Genomic DNA, 18,104 nt, shown 5'->3' with positions numbered 1-18,104 from the left:
AAGAAGCTCAAAAGTCAACTAGTTCCATAAACACACGCATCGTCCACCTGACCAGGCAGCAAATGCACAAATCCAGGACGGCCGCGGGGCTGGTACCTTCTCGTCCAGGGCCTTGTGGTGCTCAAAGTGCAGTCTCAGCGCCCTGAGCAGCTCCACCTCGCTGGTCATGCTGGCTGGGGACTGCGCCTGCTGCGGGCCCGCCGTCATCCCGAGGGACGGCACATACCGGGAAACCAGGACCTCCAGGTGTTCCAGCAGCAGCTGCAAGGCGGGGCCAAAGGAGCACCTTCAACCTCACACTTGAATTCAGGGCCGAGAACGCCTCTCAGCCTCACGCTAAGGCCAAAACCATGCTAAGGCACGTCGGAATCCCGCCAGTTCAGTCTGAAGTTAGAGTGGACTTCCCCAGTGTCCCAGGAGTTAACACTCCACCCTTCTGCAGGGCTCATGGGTTTTAATCCCTGGTCGGGGAACTAAGATCCCACACAAACTGCAGCATGGACAAAAATGGAAGCTAAGAGAACTCTCCCCTCAAATGTACTAAAATTACATTAGCTCTCATCATAAATTTGAAGCAAGGTATGAGAACCCCAAACTGATCCACCTCGGTCTGCTCAGTGGGAAGATGTGAAAAATGACTTGAAAACCAGACAGACTTTAAAGACAGCAACACGGAGCCCAGTGGTGACCCCCGCGGGGCACAGGTCAACACGTGAGACTCCGCCTACTGACCCTGGTGTTGTTCCTTTCGGCTTTCAGCTCCGCGATTTCCGCTTCTCTTGTAAGAAGCTGCTCCCTGCATGCCTTTAGTTGTTGAGATGTGGCCAACTCCTAGAAAACAGGTAAATGAGGGAGTAACTAAATGCAAACACAAATGTTAAGTTAAAGAGAGCGAGACTCTGCAGACTGACACTGTCCATTCTCTCCAGGCTCCACTCAAAGGATCTCCCTGCCCCTCCGGAGAAGAGGGGGCCCGCTGACCCCAAGACCACACAGACCCCTACAACTCAGACTGGCCTGCAGCCTCCACCTCAACCTGGCAGGCACGCGGCAGGGGAGAACCCAGAATCCAAGCCAGCCTTCTCAAGACCCAGGGAAGTCTGAGAAACTTTCCTAAACATACACCTAACAACAAAGTGGATAAAGAGATTCTTAAACGACACACAGACAAGTGACCTAGAGCCCCTGGGGAGAGTGAAGAAGAGAGGTAAGGTCTACAAGGCCATCAGGCTTTGGAGTGTTCCTCTGCGAAAGAGGCTGATGGCACCCCAAGGCCGTCTGTTAGCCTGACTCCACTGAAGTCACCCAGTCATTCCATGAACTGCTTAAAATGGTAAATTCATGTTAAATGTATTTTATCACAATATGTATGTACGCGGGGCCGTCCACGTGGTGAACTTGCTCAAACCGAACCACGCGGACTCTTTCATTCTTCGATTGTTCTTTGCACAAATACAGAAATCCTGGGCCACGTATCCCCTACTACATACTAAGTATTCGGCACCTAGAGCACTGCCCAACACTTTGTAAGAGGCATGCAGTAGACATGTGAAGCTATGAGGGTGTATGTTATACACATGAGCACTAGGTACCCATCACGAGAACACTGGACGCACTGGTCTGTGCTTTGTAAGATGGGACACGTTAAGGGGCTTAGCCTTTCTGCTTCAAGGGCTGACTCTCTAGCTCGATCCACATGCCCCAGAGACTCCTCCAGCCAGGGGATCCCTTGTTTGGAAGAAGAGAGACCTTAAGGGGCTTAGCCTTTCTGCTCCAAGGACTGACTCTATGGCTCAGCCCACGTGCCCCAGTGACTCCTCCAGGCACTGTTTCCCTTCCTGTGGGGCCCCCGCCCATCGTCCACACACCACCTGCACAGCCTCTTACAAGGTCAACCTGCTGGGGTCGATCCTGCCCAGGAGGCCAGAACGCCCTGGCCGGCAGGGCCCACAACCATGCGAACACAGTGAAACACAAACCCAATGCTTCGCCAGGTGAGGGCCAACCCGACGGGCCCAGCCCCCGGCTGCTCTCACCTCCGGCCACTCTGCTTCCAGGACTTGGGATGAGGCCAACTTATTTCTTGTCTTGGCCTTTTTCTTGGGGTGGCAGCATGGGAAAAGCGCCCATAGGCTGGCCCTTCTGCGACCCATCCTCGCGGATGGGGGCAGCCCCCCACTCAGGGGCACCTGCTGTTTCCCAGGCAGATCACCTGAGGTATCACCACCGATCTCACACTATGACCACCGTTCTCACGCACACACCGCTCTCACACACACCGCTCTCACACACACTGCTCTCACACACACCACACTCACACACTGCTCTCACACACTGCTCCCACACTGTGACCACCAGCTCCGCTGTCTCAAGAAGAAATGGCACGAAGGCTCTGCCTCCAGCACATCTCCCAGGAGCCCAGAACATGGAACCCACTCTGTCACAAGGGGCTCCATGGTAACAGAGGGGCTGGGCTCAGGCCCACCATCAAGGGTGCAGAGAGCGGGGAGGGGCTGCCAAAAAGATGGCAGGTGTGTGTTGGGTGCGGGAGAAGGAAGGCCGTGCCCACAGCTCAGGCCCACCGTCAAACGTGACCCTGCAAGGTCACTGGGTCACAGTCAAACTGAACAGTATAAACTGCTTTAGAAACCACCACCGCTAGGGATGAGCACGTCTTCTAAGTGGGCTTCTGCTTCGTCCACCCCTGAAACAAGCCTGCAGTGAGGCTACTGAAAGGGCACCCCTGAACTCAAGGGTGTGCCCAGAATCCACCCGGCTGAGGAGGACTCACCACGCTGGCTGCCCCTCACTCTCACCCTGAGCTTGGTCCTCCCTGACTGGCTCCCTCACTCGAGCTCAGCAAGGGCTTGACCAACCTCGCTCCGGGCGCTTACAATGAACCCACAGTGGGGACACGGGTTCATTCAACCTGCTGCGAGCTCGCCCTCTTAACGTGGACCCTGGGCCGCCAGAAGACTCGGCCCCATGGCGGCTGCATGGTGGAGGTTCAGGGGTGGCCCTGCCTCCAGCCGTGACAGCCAGCGCCTCCCAGATCCCTCCAGGGGCTGCCCCGCACTCCCTCTTCGCCCGAGTCTCCCACCCCCTCTCCTGGCCCCACTCCCAGCCTCGCGGCTCTCCACGCACCAGGGCATAGCCCACACTGCTCCTGGCTCAGCCCGGACCTCTGCGGTCACTTGAGGACTCAGTCCCCGGGGTGCTTGGGGTCCTATGTCCGCCCGTCTCAGCAATGACAGACTCTGGGGAAACAAGGTACAGCTTGGGGTTCCGCCCTCAGTGCACCCTGATCACATTCTCTTTTTTTCGCTTTATCTACTGGAGTTATCTGAGACGTCTTTTGAAAACCTCAACTGTGGCTTTCAAAAAGACTGTAAAATCACTGTGCTCAACTTGAAGAATAAAATCTTCATTTTCAACCTAAAGTGAAACTGGAGGGAAGATTAAAAGCAGTCACTTTTCTTTTTTTTTTTTAATCGACGAAAGAGCGTTTATTTACCTATTTATATATCTGCCTTGGTCCAAAAAATACTAAAGGTGGTAAAAGCAGTCACTTTTCAAACTGAAAAAGAAAACCCACATGTGACCCCATCACAGAACACAGGTCACGCAGCCCCGCCCTCCTCAGCTTCTCGTCCACCACCAGCATCCTGTCATCGCAAGGCCTGCCCTGGGCTGGCAGGCGCAGGGAAAGCGGGCACACCGGCTCCTCCGTCCTCAGGCTGCGTGGGCCGCTTGCTCCACCTTCTTCCCAAATTCAAGTGGCACTGAAAGAGCATGGGCAAGCTGGGGATTCTGATCCGAAACACAACCGTGGGTACTAAGCAAGGACCCCTGCCTCTTGTTTTCCCGGGATCAAATAAAGATGATCAGTATAATTACTGTGATGCTTACATGTGGCCTCAGATGAGAGAAGACACCCAGGGCTTCCCCACTTCCAGTTACAGACGCAAGCAGCTTGTAGGTCAGCCTACCCAGAGCTAGAAAAGCTAAATACATTTTAAAAGAGGTCCTCAGGCAGCCACAATCCAAGATTTCAAGCACCAGGGAAGCCCAGTGAGGGAGCTGGAGACTGAGAGGGCCGCTCCTTCCCCCGGGGCATCTGAACAAAGCTGACTCTGCGAACAAAAGGCAGGGGAAAGTCCAGCAGAGGGGACTGGCTAACACAGCTCTGGACGGTTCCTCGGGCTGGGAAGACAAACATATGAGCGCAGGCCTGACAAGTCAGTCCAGATGGGAGAGACCAATCTCTCCAAGAAAAGTTAGGCACAGAAAACGTACCCAACACTCTGCCCAAACTGGCTGAGCGCTGAGTATCAATCACCTCGTGGTCTTCAGGAGGCGGACGGTGGGATTCAGGACCTGCCGAGAAGGAGGGGCCCTGGGAGGGCCCCCAGGCTTCCAGACGGAGACGCTGGAGGGCTCCTCCCTGGGGTCGGGTGGGGGGAGGCGGGGAAGGTGGGTGAAGGCTGCTGAGACTCAGCTTACAAGGACCCCCCAGCCTCAAGTCACTCAGGCCCTGAGTGAACAGAGAGCTCTGTCCCCACTAGAGGTCTACGTCAGAGGAAAGTCTGGAGAAGACAGCATCACTCTGGACCTCTAGGGTTTTCCAAACATAGTGTCCAACATGCAACCAACAAAGCAAAAAAGGGTGTAACAACAAACAGGACCAAGAGAAAAAGAACTGAAACAGATCCAGAGGTAGCAGATGTGTATCAGAATATCAGAGGTATGCTAGAGGTATCAGATGCAAACGTCACCAGTTCAAAAAATATACTTGACCAAAGGAGAAATTTCTGAGAATCAAAACCAATGCTACAACGTTAAAATAACAGGGACTGAATTTACGAACTCAGTCTCTGGGCTTAACATCAAACTGGATGTAGCTGAAGAGAGGATCAGTGAACTGAAGGTTGGGCCAGTTAAAAAATATATATAAGAGGCAAAGAAGTACAGAAAGAGCCCGTTGTGAAACTATGTTGTTAAAAGCTATAAATGGGTCCCCTTATGAGGGAGAAAAGACAGAAAGGGGAATAAGAAATGCCTCCAGGGGTTGCAACTAAAGAGCCTCTTGATGAAAGTGGAAGAGGAGAGTGAAAAAGCTGGCATAAAACTCAGCATTCAAAAAATGAAGATCATGGCATCCGGCTCCATCGCTTCATGGCAAATAAATGGGGAAACAATGGAAACAGTGACAGACTTTATTTTCTTGGGCTCCAAACTTACTGCAGATGGTGAAATTAAAGGACACTTGCTCCTTGGAAGGAAAGCTATGATGAAATTAGGCAGCATGTTAAAAAACAGAGACATTACTTTGCCGCCAAAGGTTCATTTAGTCAAAGCTATGTTTTTTCCAGTAGTCATGTATGGATGTGAGAATTGGCCCATGAAGACAGCTGAATGCCGAAGAATCAATGCTTCTGGACTGTGATGTTGGAGAAGACTCTTGAGAGCCCCGTGGACTGCAAGGAGATCCAACCAGTCCATCCTAAAGCAAATCAGTCCTCAATATTCACTGGAAAGACTGATGCTGAAGCTCCAATACTTTGGCCACCTGATGCGAGAAACTGACTCACTGGAAAAGAACCTGATGCTGGAGAAGACTGAAGGCAGAGGAGAAGGGGACGACAGAAGACCAGGCGGTTGGATGGCATCACCGACTCGATGGACATGAGCTTGAGCAGGCTCCGGGGGCTGGTGATGGACAGAGAAGCCTGGCGTGCTGCAGTCCATGGGGTCGCAACGGGTCAGACGCTGAGTGACTGAACTGACTGGCACGGACGGGGGCAAGAGTTGGCTCAAGAATCAGACTATTGACTCAAAAATGAAAACCACACATTGGTTTCAGCAGCTCTGCAGGTGCCTGAGGCGAGAAGAAAATGTTCCAGTGCTCAGAGGAAAAAAGGTGTGGCTTTTAATGGCAGAGCAACGCCGAGAGCTGACTTTTCAAGAACAACGAAGTCAGGAGATCATTGACGGGCGCCTGTAAAATGCTGAAAACAAACACCACCAACCTGGAGTTCTACACCCAACAAAAACACGCTTCCAAAGGGAAAGAAAATAAAGACTTTTAGGGCAAATGGAAATGAGACAACTCATCACCCACAGACACGAACTAAAAAAATATTAAGGCCGTGCTTTGGGAAAAAGAAAAGTAGTCTCTGACTGAAATATAAAAAACAAGTAAAGACCAACCATGAGGTAACTCTGACAGTACACATTAACTCTACAATCATGACAACACCAAAAATATATCTACAGTTTTAAAGGATAACAGTGACAAGGAGGAAACAGCCGTGTCAGGGAGGCAGTAACAGCACTAAGTTAGACTTAAATGTAAACCACATGCCGTATCTGCGCACGCTCACCCAACCACCTGGCAGAGGAGGAAGAACTAGAAAAGCACCTCATCCTTCTAACAGAAGGCCCGAGACAAGGACACAGAAGAGGCGGGACAGACAGAAAACAAACAGCAACACGCTGTCTGCACACGGGAACATCAAACTGTAAACAGAGCAAAGGTTCTCACGGAAAGATAAAAAGTGTCAAACTGATTAACATCAAAACTCTACACTATTCACAGAGGTGCATGTGAAGATGGAAGACCACAGACAGGTGATACGGAAAGATACGCAGGCAAACAAGGACAGAAAACTGATGTGGCAATATCACTGTCAAACAGTGCCTAGAGTAAGAAGCATTCCTAGCGATAAAAGGAAGCATCTCATACTGATACAAGTTCCGTCTACCAAAAAGATGAGGATTCTAAATTTGAATGTACCTAATAACATAACCTCAAAATATCAATACATAAAAACTGACAGAAACAGAAAAGGAGTAACAGCCAGGTTCACAATCGCAATGGCAGACGTTAAAGACACATCTCTCACGGAACTGGGCTCCCTGGTGCGTGGTCACCTGCAGCCATGAAGGACCTGAAGTGCGGCCGGCGCTGCGCTGAGGCGTGCTGCACACGTGAGACACGCACTGGAGTTTAAAGACGCAGCGTGAAGAAGAGAACAGAAACTGATTCATTGGGTTCCATCATGCTGATCACACACGGAAAGGGTACCGCTTTGGGTGTGTTAAAATAAAACGTATTACAGATGATTTCACCTACTTCTGTTTTACTCAACGTGGCTACCGAAATCTGAATTATATGATTGACAAACCTGATCTAAGTGATATGCACGGAACACTGCATTCCCCCTGATACGCATGATTTTCAGGGACCCAAGGAACATATAACAAAAGGAATATATATTGGGCCACTAGGAAAGCTCGAATTATTTCAAAGGACTGAAATAATGCAGGGTATGCTTAGGGATTGCAATGGGCTGACGGTCTATGTGCCCTCAAACTTCACCCCGCACGGGGAGATGATACTCAGAGGCAGGGACTCTGGGAGGGGTCAGGTCAGGAGGGAATGGGCTCCCGTGATGCGAGAACAGGGAGAAGCAGCAGGCAGTCTAGGAACCAGGAACCAGGCCTCACCAGACGTGGCACCTGCTGGTGATCTTGGGACTGCCCAGCCTCCAGTACTCTAAGAAACAACTTTCTCTTGTCTAGCAGCTAGTCTACAGTATTGGTAACAGTAGCCCTAAAAGCCTAAGACAGGGCTCTTCATGGAATTAAGCTAGGAATCAAAAAAGGGTCACTAGAAAAACCTTCCCAAACATTGGGAAGTTAAATGACATACTTCTTGAAGAACTTCATGAATAATAATTTTAAAAAACACAACGAAAACTAGAAATACTTTTCCATAAAAGATAATGAAAGTCTGGCTTATTCAAACTTGTGGGACCCAGCGAACTATGTTTACAGGGTAACTTAAAGCCTTAAACACATATCCTGGAAAAGAAGGAAGGCTAAAAATCAATTAAGCCTCTATCCCAAGAAACCAGAAAAGAAGCACAGCAAACGACACACAAGGCAGATGGAAGAAAAAGGAGCAGAAAATAAGGAAACAGTAAGCACATACAAATTTTTTTAAAAAACAATGCCAAAAGTTGGCTCTTTGAGAAGATTGATAAAAATGATAAACCCCTAGAGAAACTGATTAAGAAAAAGAGGCAGGGCACAAATCACCAATATCAAGGATTTTTAAAAGGGTAGACAACCCATCTTGCAGACAACAAAGATATTATGAACTTACTATTTAGGTCACTTACCAATTGCAGAGTCTGCTGGCCTCACTAAATTCTTAGCAGCGGGAAATGCTTTCCCTAAATAGACCCAAGAAGACATACAAAATCAGAAATTTTTATTTGCATGAAAAAAATTAAATCTGAAGTGAAAAGCCTCCCCCCAATGAAACCTACTTGTTTTGCCAATCAATTCTTCCAAAAAGCCAGGGAAGTAAACAGCAATCTCACAGGAACTCTTGGGGTAAACCAGGAACACTCTCCTCCTTGTTTCATAAGACTAGCATAACCTTGATACTAAAACCAACAAGGAAAAGAAGTACAAGAAGGTCAAATTGCTGACTCTGAGTAGAGATGCTGCTGCTGCTAAAGCTAAGTCACTTCAGTCCTGTCCGACTCTGTGTGACCCCATCCCTGGGATTCTCCAGGCAAGAACACTGGAGTGGGTTGCCATTTCCTTGGGGAACTTTCAAGACAAGACTCTTAAAACATGTCCAGAATTCACTTCATACCTTTGCCATTTCCTTCTCCAGTTTATAACAAGTACACTTCCACAAAACCAAGAGAGGCCCAAAGGAAGACAGGTGGGGTGTATAAAAGCCTCAGCACTTAAAACTCAAGAGACATGAAAACTTTCTGGCCAAAGAAATGAATGTGTGATGGTGGAATTCGGAAGAGAGACATGAATAGCTTTGGGACTACACAATGGCCCCTGACACCTCAATGTAGGAGAGGCTCATGGCATAGACACTGAGCCTTTGGGTAGGAGTGAGATGGGGGCTGAAGACCACATTTTGTTGTTGTTCAGTCACTAAGTCATGTCCAACTCTTTGAGACGCCATGGACTGCAACACGCCAGGCTTCCCTGTCCTTCACCATCTCCCAGAGCTTACTCAAAACTTATGTCCATGGACTCAGTGATGCCATCGAACCATCTCATCCTCAGGCGCCCCCTTTTCCTCCTGCCTTCAATCTTTCCCAGCATCAGGGTCTTTTCCAATGAGTCAGCTCTTCACATCAGCTGGACAAACTATGGGAACGTCAGCTACAGCATCAGTCCTTCCAGTGAATATTCAGGGTTGATTTCCTTTAGGATTGACTGGTTTGATGTCCTTGCAGTCCAAGGGACTCTCAAGAGTCCTCTCAAACACCACAGTTCAAAAGCATCAATTCTTTGGCGCTCAGCCCTCTCTACAGTCCAGTTCTCACGGTTCAGGGCAGAGTCGGACATGAGGGCCCAGCACCCAGGTTCAAGTGCTGGCTCTGCCCCTGTCGGGCCCAGGGGCCTTGATCTCCTTGCCCCACCTCTCAGAGCCTCAGTTCCTTCCCTCGGTAAAGGGATCTGACCCCTGTACCACAAGCCGGGGCAGGATGCCCACACAGGGTGAGGTGGGGATGGGGGTTTGCGTCCAGGCTGACAAGTCCCTGAGAACAACTGTGGCTGCATTATCCTTACATACGGAGCTGTTGAAATTAGACTTGAGGTGCCTCAAAGTCGAGAAACCCCACCCCAATGTCCAGGCTATGAGGAGGGACCCCTACCCCCAACTCCACCCTCATCACCACACTTAGCCAAGTCTGGGAACTGTCTCCGACACCAGCTCACGCCCACAAGGCCTCAGCTGGAAACTGCAAGAAACATGCCCGTCCCCCCGCCCCGTGTCCATGGCCTCCCTGCCCACCCCCGGCAGATGAAAGCCCCTCCATTCTACAGATGGAAAGACTGAGGCTGCTCAGCCCCCAGGACGTGGCCGGGCTGGGTCTGGACACACACACGTGGGCTCAGAGGGGCTGGGCGGGGTATGAGCCTCCCTGGGAGCTCAGGTGCCCTCACCGCCTGACCGAGCCTCCTGGGTTCTGGTGTGGAGGCGGCTCCCATCCTCCAGCAGGCAGCTCCTCGCTTGCTTTTCAGAAAACAACATCCACAAAGATGGGAAACAGATGCCGCCGCGGCCCACACCAGCTCCGGGGAGGAACGAGGAGAAACTACAGCCCGCCAGCCCTGGGGTGCGGTGGCGAGCCCTGAAAGGCAGCTCAAAAGCAAACTGACCTTGTAGGGTTCACGTGTCTGTGGCCTTCATAATTCTGCCAAAGCCGGAGTCAAGTTCAACATCAGGGCAGTGTGGGCCTCGGTCAACCCCAGTACTCAGACGGGATTTTCAGTGTGGCCTTCTTGGCAATGACCAGTGGGCATAAATTATGCTCTGGCTTTGAGGTTGGACTTGAAAAATGCTGATGGGTTTCAGTTACAAGGAAACATGTTGGCCCACAAGCTGCTCTTGTCTGTTTCCTGGGAACCCTGGCTGCTGACCCCAATGCCATTGGAGGGACAGAAGAGTGGGGGGTGGGCAGATGAGGCGCTCCTGCAGAAAGCAGGCCTGGGCCGCCTGCCTCCAGGACCTTTCCCCACCATTTCCATCCTGTCTGCTGCCCCAGGGGTCTCTGGCATGACACCGCTCCTGGACCCTCGTGTGTGATACTGACTTCTGGATCAAGGTGTCAGATCCTAATTTGACAAGCAGGGCCCCTCTTGTGGGTGGCTGGGCAAGCTATTTTTAAGCTGAGTTCCTCTGGGCCCACGCTTCCTGGGGGAGGTGGGGGGCAAGAGGGTCACCTGTGGTCACAGCCAGTCGGCCAGGCTCAGCCTCCACGCGTCCTATATACGACGTTATGAACCCGTTTCTTCCAGACCCACCACTCCCCCCTCTGCTGGGTTCAAGTGAAGTGTCACATCTCAGCCAGAAGGCAAATTCTGAGCTCTTCCTCTGGCAGAAACAACTTCACAAAATAAGCCAAGAAAGAGAGCTGGGAAAGCAAACCACACCAACGACCAGAAAAGCATTCCTCACGAGACAAAGCTAGAGAAAAACCCAACATCCTTGTGGCCCAAAAACCCTCTTGGAAATCAACGTTCAGTAAGGAAGAGACGAAACATGTCAAGTTCCAAGGACAGGCATTGCCCATGGCCAGTGTAGTTTCGAGACGGCCTGACCGCTCAGATGTAGGCACACACCAATGTCAACCCCAGGTAGACAGCAGTGATGGCCATCACCATAGTAAGTGTTTAGTCTGGTGACAACCTGCCCCAGGCACCACATAAGGGGGCAGACCTGGTTCTCTTCCTCCGCCCCCACACCATTCACTCACGAAGGCAGCTCAGGTGCTATCGTGCCCTGCCTGCCTGTCTGGCTCATCCATGACCACCTCCAGGGAAGGACTCTGCCTTCTCTTCTCTGTGCACCATGAACCTGCACGCAGTGGGCCTTCAGAACCTCAGGAGACTCACCCCACCCCCACTATAGACAGAACCCTCCCCAGGCATTAAAACCGCCGTGGAGCCACTTTGGCCCAAGCCCTGGTTACGGATCCCTGGAGCCTCCTACAGCTTCTACAGCGTGAATAATCAGGTCCTTTATACACAGATTCCTGTCTGTCAGATCTGAGCTTTGGATTCATTGTCAGCTCTGTCCCTTCCATGGCAGCCAGGTGGGCCGCGATGCAGACAAAGGAGCTCATGAGCTGAGTTTCAAGGGAGGCACTGAAAGGACAGCGATGGATGCAACCTGTTGCAAACTGAAGGAGGGTCCCTGCATGTCTCAGAAAAGGCCTCTGGTGTGCAGGTGTGGAGGAGGGCCCCCACGGTGCAAAGGAAAGAGAGGTACTCAGGGGCAAAGGCTCTTGGCCTCTCCTGTAGCAGCTCCAGTTGGAAGCTCGTGAACAGTGGACAGCCAATGTGGTCACCTGAGCGTGACTCTTATTCCCTCACAAAGCAAGAGAAAGGGGGCAGGGTGTGGGAGTACCCAGAGGGTGTGGTGGGGTGGGTGAAGGGAGGTGTCCTTCTTCTCTTCAATGCAAATTGCTTTTGTGAGTCTCAGAGCTGCCAGAAGGCAGTTACCAAGTCAGGTCCCCACTGTATCCAGTGTGGGCTGGCTGCCTTAGCCCCTGTCACATGGACAAGCCACACCATATGGCTTCCCTGAGTTCTAACAACAGGATCTGGGGGTTTTGTGTAGGTACACACTTCCTTGCTGTAGCTGTGTTATCCCCTTCTTTGAGCCCCAGTTTTCTCCTCTAGAAAAAGGACATCCATTGCTACCTTAGCAGGTTGCTACCTTAATCCCGTGAAGACTAATTAGGGTAATTCTACAATTAATAGCTGGCCTTAAGAGATATTGGGCTTCCCCGACAGCTCAGCTGGTAAAGAATCCTCCTGCCATGCAGGAGACCCCGGTTTGCTTCCTGGGTCAGGAATGCTCATCCGCTACACAGGGACAGGCTACCCACTCCAGTACTCTTGGATTTCTCTTGTAGCTCAGCTGGGAAAGAACCTGCCTGCAATGCGGGAGAATTGGGTTCAATCCCGAGACTGGGACGATCCCCTGGAGAAGGGAAAGGCTACCCACTCCAGTATTCTGGCCTGGAGAATTCCATGGACTGTATAGCCCATGGGGTCGCCAAGACTTGGACACGGCTGAGGGACTTCCACTTCACTTTCAAGGGATATGACCTGAATCCAGGTTAAACTGGAGCCTCCCAGTGTCATCCGGCATTTCTTCCCTGAGGCCGGCCAAAACCCACACAGGTGCATTTCCACAGGTCTCCGCTCAGCCAGCTGGACAGAAAACCCAGCGTGTTCAAACAAGCTGACAGACAAGCAGGAGAGGACTCACGGGCAGACGGCTTCCCTCCGGTCTCAGGTGGAGCTCCGGGACCACAGCAGGAACCAGGACTCTCAACCCCTGGGCTCAGCAGCGCCCTCCGTCTCAGGCCGGCGGCTCTGCCCCGACAGGCGCGGGAAGGCCACCAACCGCCCCAGGCTGACCTCACGCCCCTCCCACTGCTGTAGCCTGACCTCACCCGGCCCCACCCCTTCCGGCGGAACCAGCGCTGGTCCTCCCTTGAGGCCAGCGTGAGGCCCGGCCCTGGGCCCTGATTGGTCACCGCCCCAGTCCTGAGCCAATCACGGTGGCCAGGGAGGATGGAACACACAGATTGGCCAGGTCCAGGTCATGTGACCATCCCCTCCAGGACACGCCTGAGCCGCTCACCCTGTGTCAGGGGTGGAGACAGTGCGATGCCCCCAGAGCAGGCCTAAGAGTTCCGTCACTGTGTCCGTGTGCTCAGTGTCCTGGGAGCCTGAGAGTCCTGGGAGTGCCTGCCAGTCCTCTCTACACACCGCAGACGGAATAGTCATGACGCACCTCTTCCCTTCCGAAGCGCTGTTTCACGCACCCACTTTCAAGGGAGCAAGACCTCCTGTTCAAAGGTAGGTTTGGAGAGCTTCCCTCTCTTAACCTCTGGGCTTGTTTCTTGTACCATCTTAGAATAATGTATTCAGTTTAAAACCCCCACGCGCACCACCACATGCTGCTTTGCCTGTTCAGGATTCTTAGCTGTTCTGAGGAGAGGGCAAGGCCCCGGGGCCTCCCAAAGGGAATGAGTTTTGTCCAAGGGAGCACCTGAGAGGTGAATCACTGAATCACTTTGCTCTACACCTGAAACAGGCAGTTTATTGTAAATTAACAACACCTCATTTTAAGAAAAGATATTCCCTCATGAAAAATGGCTCAGAATTTTGTGAAGTTTTTTCTTCAATTGTTGGCTGTTAGTAGGTGTCTAATTGGTTTGGTGGTGTTTTTCGAGGTACCTTCCCACATGGATACCAAGTTGTCCCAATGGGAGGATTCCTTTGTCCTTTCTCCTGGAAGTGTCCTTTCTGCGTTTACACATTAAGAAGCTGTTTTAAAAATGCCAAGTATCAAAAACTTCAGTTCTTTGGTAATTTGTACAGCACCCCAGAGGCACGTTTCCATGTCTGTGTCTTCGCTTCGCATTTCACCTTTGCCAGTTTCTAGTGTACACAAGTACCCTCAGAGGGTTCTCTGTAGTGAACCATGTATGTTTCTGTGAGGACAGAGGATGTGAGCACGGAGGACGGGCTGAGTCCATAGTGACCATGTGACCATGCTCAGCAACCCCACTATTAAGTCTGGCTGAGACTTCCTCAGGCAAGCTCTGTGTTTCTTCCTCTTCATCTCTGGATACACAAAGTGATGTTGGTGGATTGGGACGTGGGTCCCTGGGTCCAACAGTGTAGAGATATACCCATAGCCTGCTTTGCCATTATATTTTCCTCCTGTGGGCTCTGCTGAGCTGGTGTGGAGATATTTCTGCTAAAGACTTGAGAGGTAGTCAATCCTTCTCCTTCTCATCCCCTGCCTCGTCTGTGCTTCTGTCATTTTTTTTTTTTTAATGTAGCTAATTTCAATGTTGTTAGTCCTTGTGTCGTTCTGACTCTCAGGCACCTGTGGTTTAATAGACCCCCAACCCCCAAGAGCTCCTCTTTGCCTGGTGGGGACATGGAGCACTCAGGGAGCAGCACCACATCGCAATGGAGCCTGGACCAGAGAGACGGTTCTTGCCAGGAAGGCTCCATGCCTGCTGTGAGGGGTTTGGAGTTCACATCTGATTGTGCATCCCCCGGGCCCTCGGTGCAGGCCCTGCTCTGAGATCTGGAAAGGAGATGGCGTCCCTCCCTGACACAGAACTAGTTTTTTTGTCCTTTTTTTGTCCTCATCCTTGTCCAGTCCCATTTGTCTCCCAGGCTCTACACTTGACCCTCACCCACAGGATCAGGAGAGCCCATTTCTAGACGAATTTCATACAAGGAGAGGCTCCCGGAGACACTCCAACCCCCGGGCCTAAGTAAGTATTTCCTTGGAGTTTCACGGCCCTGGGAAGAGATACTGGATTTGTGCCCATTTTTCAGTTGAATATGTTGAGCCTCAGTTCACTGTGTGATTTGCCCTGAGTCACTCTGCAGGTCAGTGAGTAAGGTAGGATGTGAACCCAGACTCTTTGTCTTGGAGCCCATGACTGTACAGGTGTTTCTGCTCCTCGATTCAATTTATTTCAGGTTTGGTTATTTTTTTTTTTTTTTTGATGCATTTGTATATGAGACTGTTCTGTTCTCTCTCTGATGTTTCATATCCTGCTCTGTTGCTGAATTTATTAGTTTTAAAGCTTGTTACTTGGTGGAGTTTTTAGGGTGTCATATAAATCCTGTCATAATCGAATAGTGGCAGTGTAACTTCATCTGTTCCTATGGGGATGCTTTTTATTTCCCTTTCTTGCCTAGTTATGCTGGGTAGGACACTTCCCCCTCTGTGTTGAACAAGAGTGATGAGAGTGGGCATCCTTGTACTATTCCTGATCTTTTAGGAAAATCTTTCACCTCTTTACCACTGAGTTGGATGTTAGCTGTGGGCTTGTCTTATATACCCTTTAGGATGTTCCATGTATAGCCACTATATTGAGACATTGTAGCCAAATTGATGTTACACTTTGTCGAAAGCTTTTTCTGCAATCGTTGAGAAGATCACATGATTTCATTCTTAGTTTTGCTCATATTGTGTATCACAGGGATTGATGTGCAGATAATAAATCATGCTCGCAGGCACAGAATCAATTCCATTTGATCATCGTGTATGCTTCTTTTAATGTATCTTCAATTTGGTTTGCTAATATTCTTTTGAGGATTTTTACATCCGTGTACACCAGGGTCAGGGTTCTCTGGTGGTTTGTTTGGTAACGAATCTGTCTGCAATGTGGGAGACCTGGGTTTGACCCCTGGGTCAGGAATAGCCCCTCAAGAAAGGAATGGCTACCCACTCCAATATTCTTGCCTAGAAAATTCTGTGGACAGAGGATCTGGTGGGCTACAGTCCATGGGTCACGAATAACTGGACATGACTGAGTGACTCACACTTACAAGAGTGCTCCTTGACATTCTTAATATCTAAATTTAAGATTTTATCTCAGGCAAAAATTACAGTCTAAGGCAAAAATGTCAAAATCCAAGAGTCCTTAGAAGTAAATGACAATAAGGCAGAACAGATGAAAGCAAGAAGGACTCCACATGATTTATTTTTCGTAAGAATTTTAGATCTTCAGAGGAATTCTTATGAAACTGAATGAAAATGCAAGCCTTAGTTTAAAATGGAACCCTTTTTGGTATTATGTTTCTATGTTGAGAGTGAAGTTTTATTATTTCTGTATGAGATATTAAGCAATACTGTGTAGCTACTAAAATCATATTTTCAAAACCTGTAATGACATTTATAAGCACTTGTAGTGGAAAAATAGCTAGGGATAGAAGATGATCCCATATAGCTTTAGATGACTGTACAGATGTATTGAATGATAGTTTTCAGATTGTATTTATTTCTTTTTAGTTGATGGATAACTGCTTTACAATGTGTGGTTGGTTTTCCTCATGCACCAACACGAATAGGCCAGAAGTACATTGTCCACTCTTTGGTGAGCTTGCCTCCCACTTCCCGCCATCCCACCCTCTAGGTCATCACAGGCCACCATCCTGGGCTCCGTATGTTATATAGGAACTTCCCACTAGCTAGCTATTTTACATATGGTAGTGGTGATGTTTCAATGCTAGTCTCTCAATTTGTTCCACCTTCTCCTTCTCCAGCTGAGTTCACAAGTCCTTCCTCTACATCTGTGCATTTACTTCTGCCCTTCAAATATTCACCAGTACACTTTTACAAGATTCCATGTGTATGCATTAATATAGTATGTTTGTTTTTCTCTTTCTGACTTACTTCCCTCTGTATCACAGTTTCTAGGTTCATCCACCTCAGTTAAACTGACTCATAGCTGTTCCTTTTCCCGGCTGAGTAATATTCCATTGTGTATATGTTCCACAACGTCTTTATCCATTGTTCTCTTGATAGACATTAGGTTGCTTCCATGCCCTGGCTATTTTAAATAGTTCTGCAATGGACATTGGGGTACATATGTCTTTTTAGAGGTATGGTTTTCTGGGGTATATGGCCAGTAGAGGATTGTTGCATGCTATGGTAGTTTTCTTCCTACGTTTTTAAGAAACCTACACTCCTTCTCCATAGTGGCTGCATCCATTTCCATGTCTGCCCACAGTGCAAGAGGGTTCCCTTTCTTCCATGTCCTGTCCAGCATTTATTATTTGTAGAATTGTTGATGATGGCCATTCTGACTGGTGTGAGGTGATACCTCATGTCGTTTTGATTAGCATTTCCATAATAATGAGCGATGTGGAGCATCTTTTCATATGTTTGGTGGCCTTCTTCATGTCTTCTGCTCAACTTTTCAATTGGTTGCTTTTTTTCTGATATTAGGCTCGATGATCTACTTGTGTACTTTGTAGATAATCCTTTGCCAATTCCTTGTTTTACAATTATTTTCTCCTGCTCTGAGGGTTGTCTTTTCATCTTGTTTATAGTTTTCTTTGCTGCTTAAATAATTTGCAGTTTCTCTAGATGCCACTTTTAAAATTTTGGTTTTTTATCTCAGTCATTCTCAGAGGTGGATCAAAGAGGATCTTGCTGTGATAAATGTCAACGAGTGTTCTGCCTATTTTTTCCTCTCACAATTTTATAGTTCCTGGCCGTACTGTTGGTCTTCAATCCATTGTGAATTCATTTTTGTGTATAGTGTGAAGCAGTGTACTAATTTCATTCTTTTCCTTGTAGTTGTCCAGTTTCCCAGCACCACTTCGAGAGGAGGCGCTCTTTTCTGTCCTTTCTCCATTGTGCATTCTTGCCTCCCTTGTCAAAGGGAAGGTGCCTGTAGGAGTGTGGGTTTACCCCTCCACTTTGCATCTTGGTCCATTGCTCTATGTTGCTATTTTTGTGCCTGTACCATAGTGTCTTGATGACTCTAGCTTGGTCATATAGTCTGAAGTCAGAAAGGTTGATTCCTCCAGTTCTACATTTCTTTCCAAGGTTGCTTTGGCCCTTCTGGGTCTTTTCTTCTGCCATATACATTGTAAAATTATTAGTCCTAGTTCTTTAAAAAATGTGTTTGGTTGTTTGATAGGGGTGAATTGAATCTACAGATTGCCTTGGGTAGTAGAGTGATTTTCACAACATTGATTTCCTTCAAGTCAAG

The 18,104-nt window shown here is 49.2% G+C and overlaps 1 protein-coding gene and 1 long non-coding RNA gene across 5 annotated transcripts in view; one reads left to right on the top strand and one right to left on the bottom strand.

The window, feature by feature from the left end:
* Positions 1–18,104, top strand: part of LOC122453685 (liprin-alpha-1-like) — a 160,234-nt gene that overhangs the window by 63,239 nt on the left and 78,891 nt on the right. The window lies entirely within an intron of this gene.
* On the bottom strand, positions 103–12,963 carry LOC122453688. The gene is made up of 5 exons (XR_006273136.1): positions 12,830–12,963; positions 8,337–8,456; positions 8,187–8,240; positions 733–831; positions 103–261 (listed from the first exon to the last, which is right to left on the bottom strand). It is a non-coding gene; the product is annotated as an uncharacterized LOC122453688 (long non-coding RNA).

This window comes from Cervus canadensis, chromosome 15 (genome assembly GCF_019320065.1).
Source record: "Cervus canadensis isolate Bull #8, Minnesota chromosome 15, ASM1932006v1, whole genome shotgun sequence".
NCBI classification, from domain to species: Eukaryota; Metazoa; Chordata; class Mammalia; order Artiodactyla; family Cervidae; genus Cervus; species Cervus canadensis.
The sequence above is the reverse complement of the archived record's forward strand: the minus strand, read 5'-3'. Positions and strand labels throughout refer to the sequence as shown.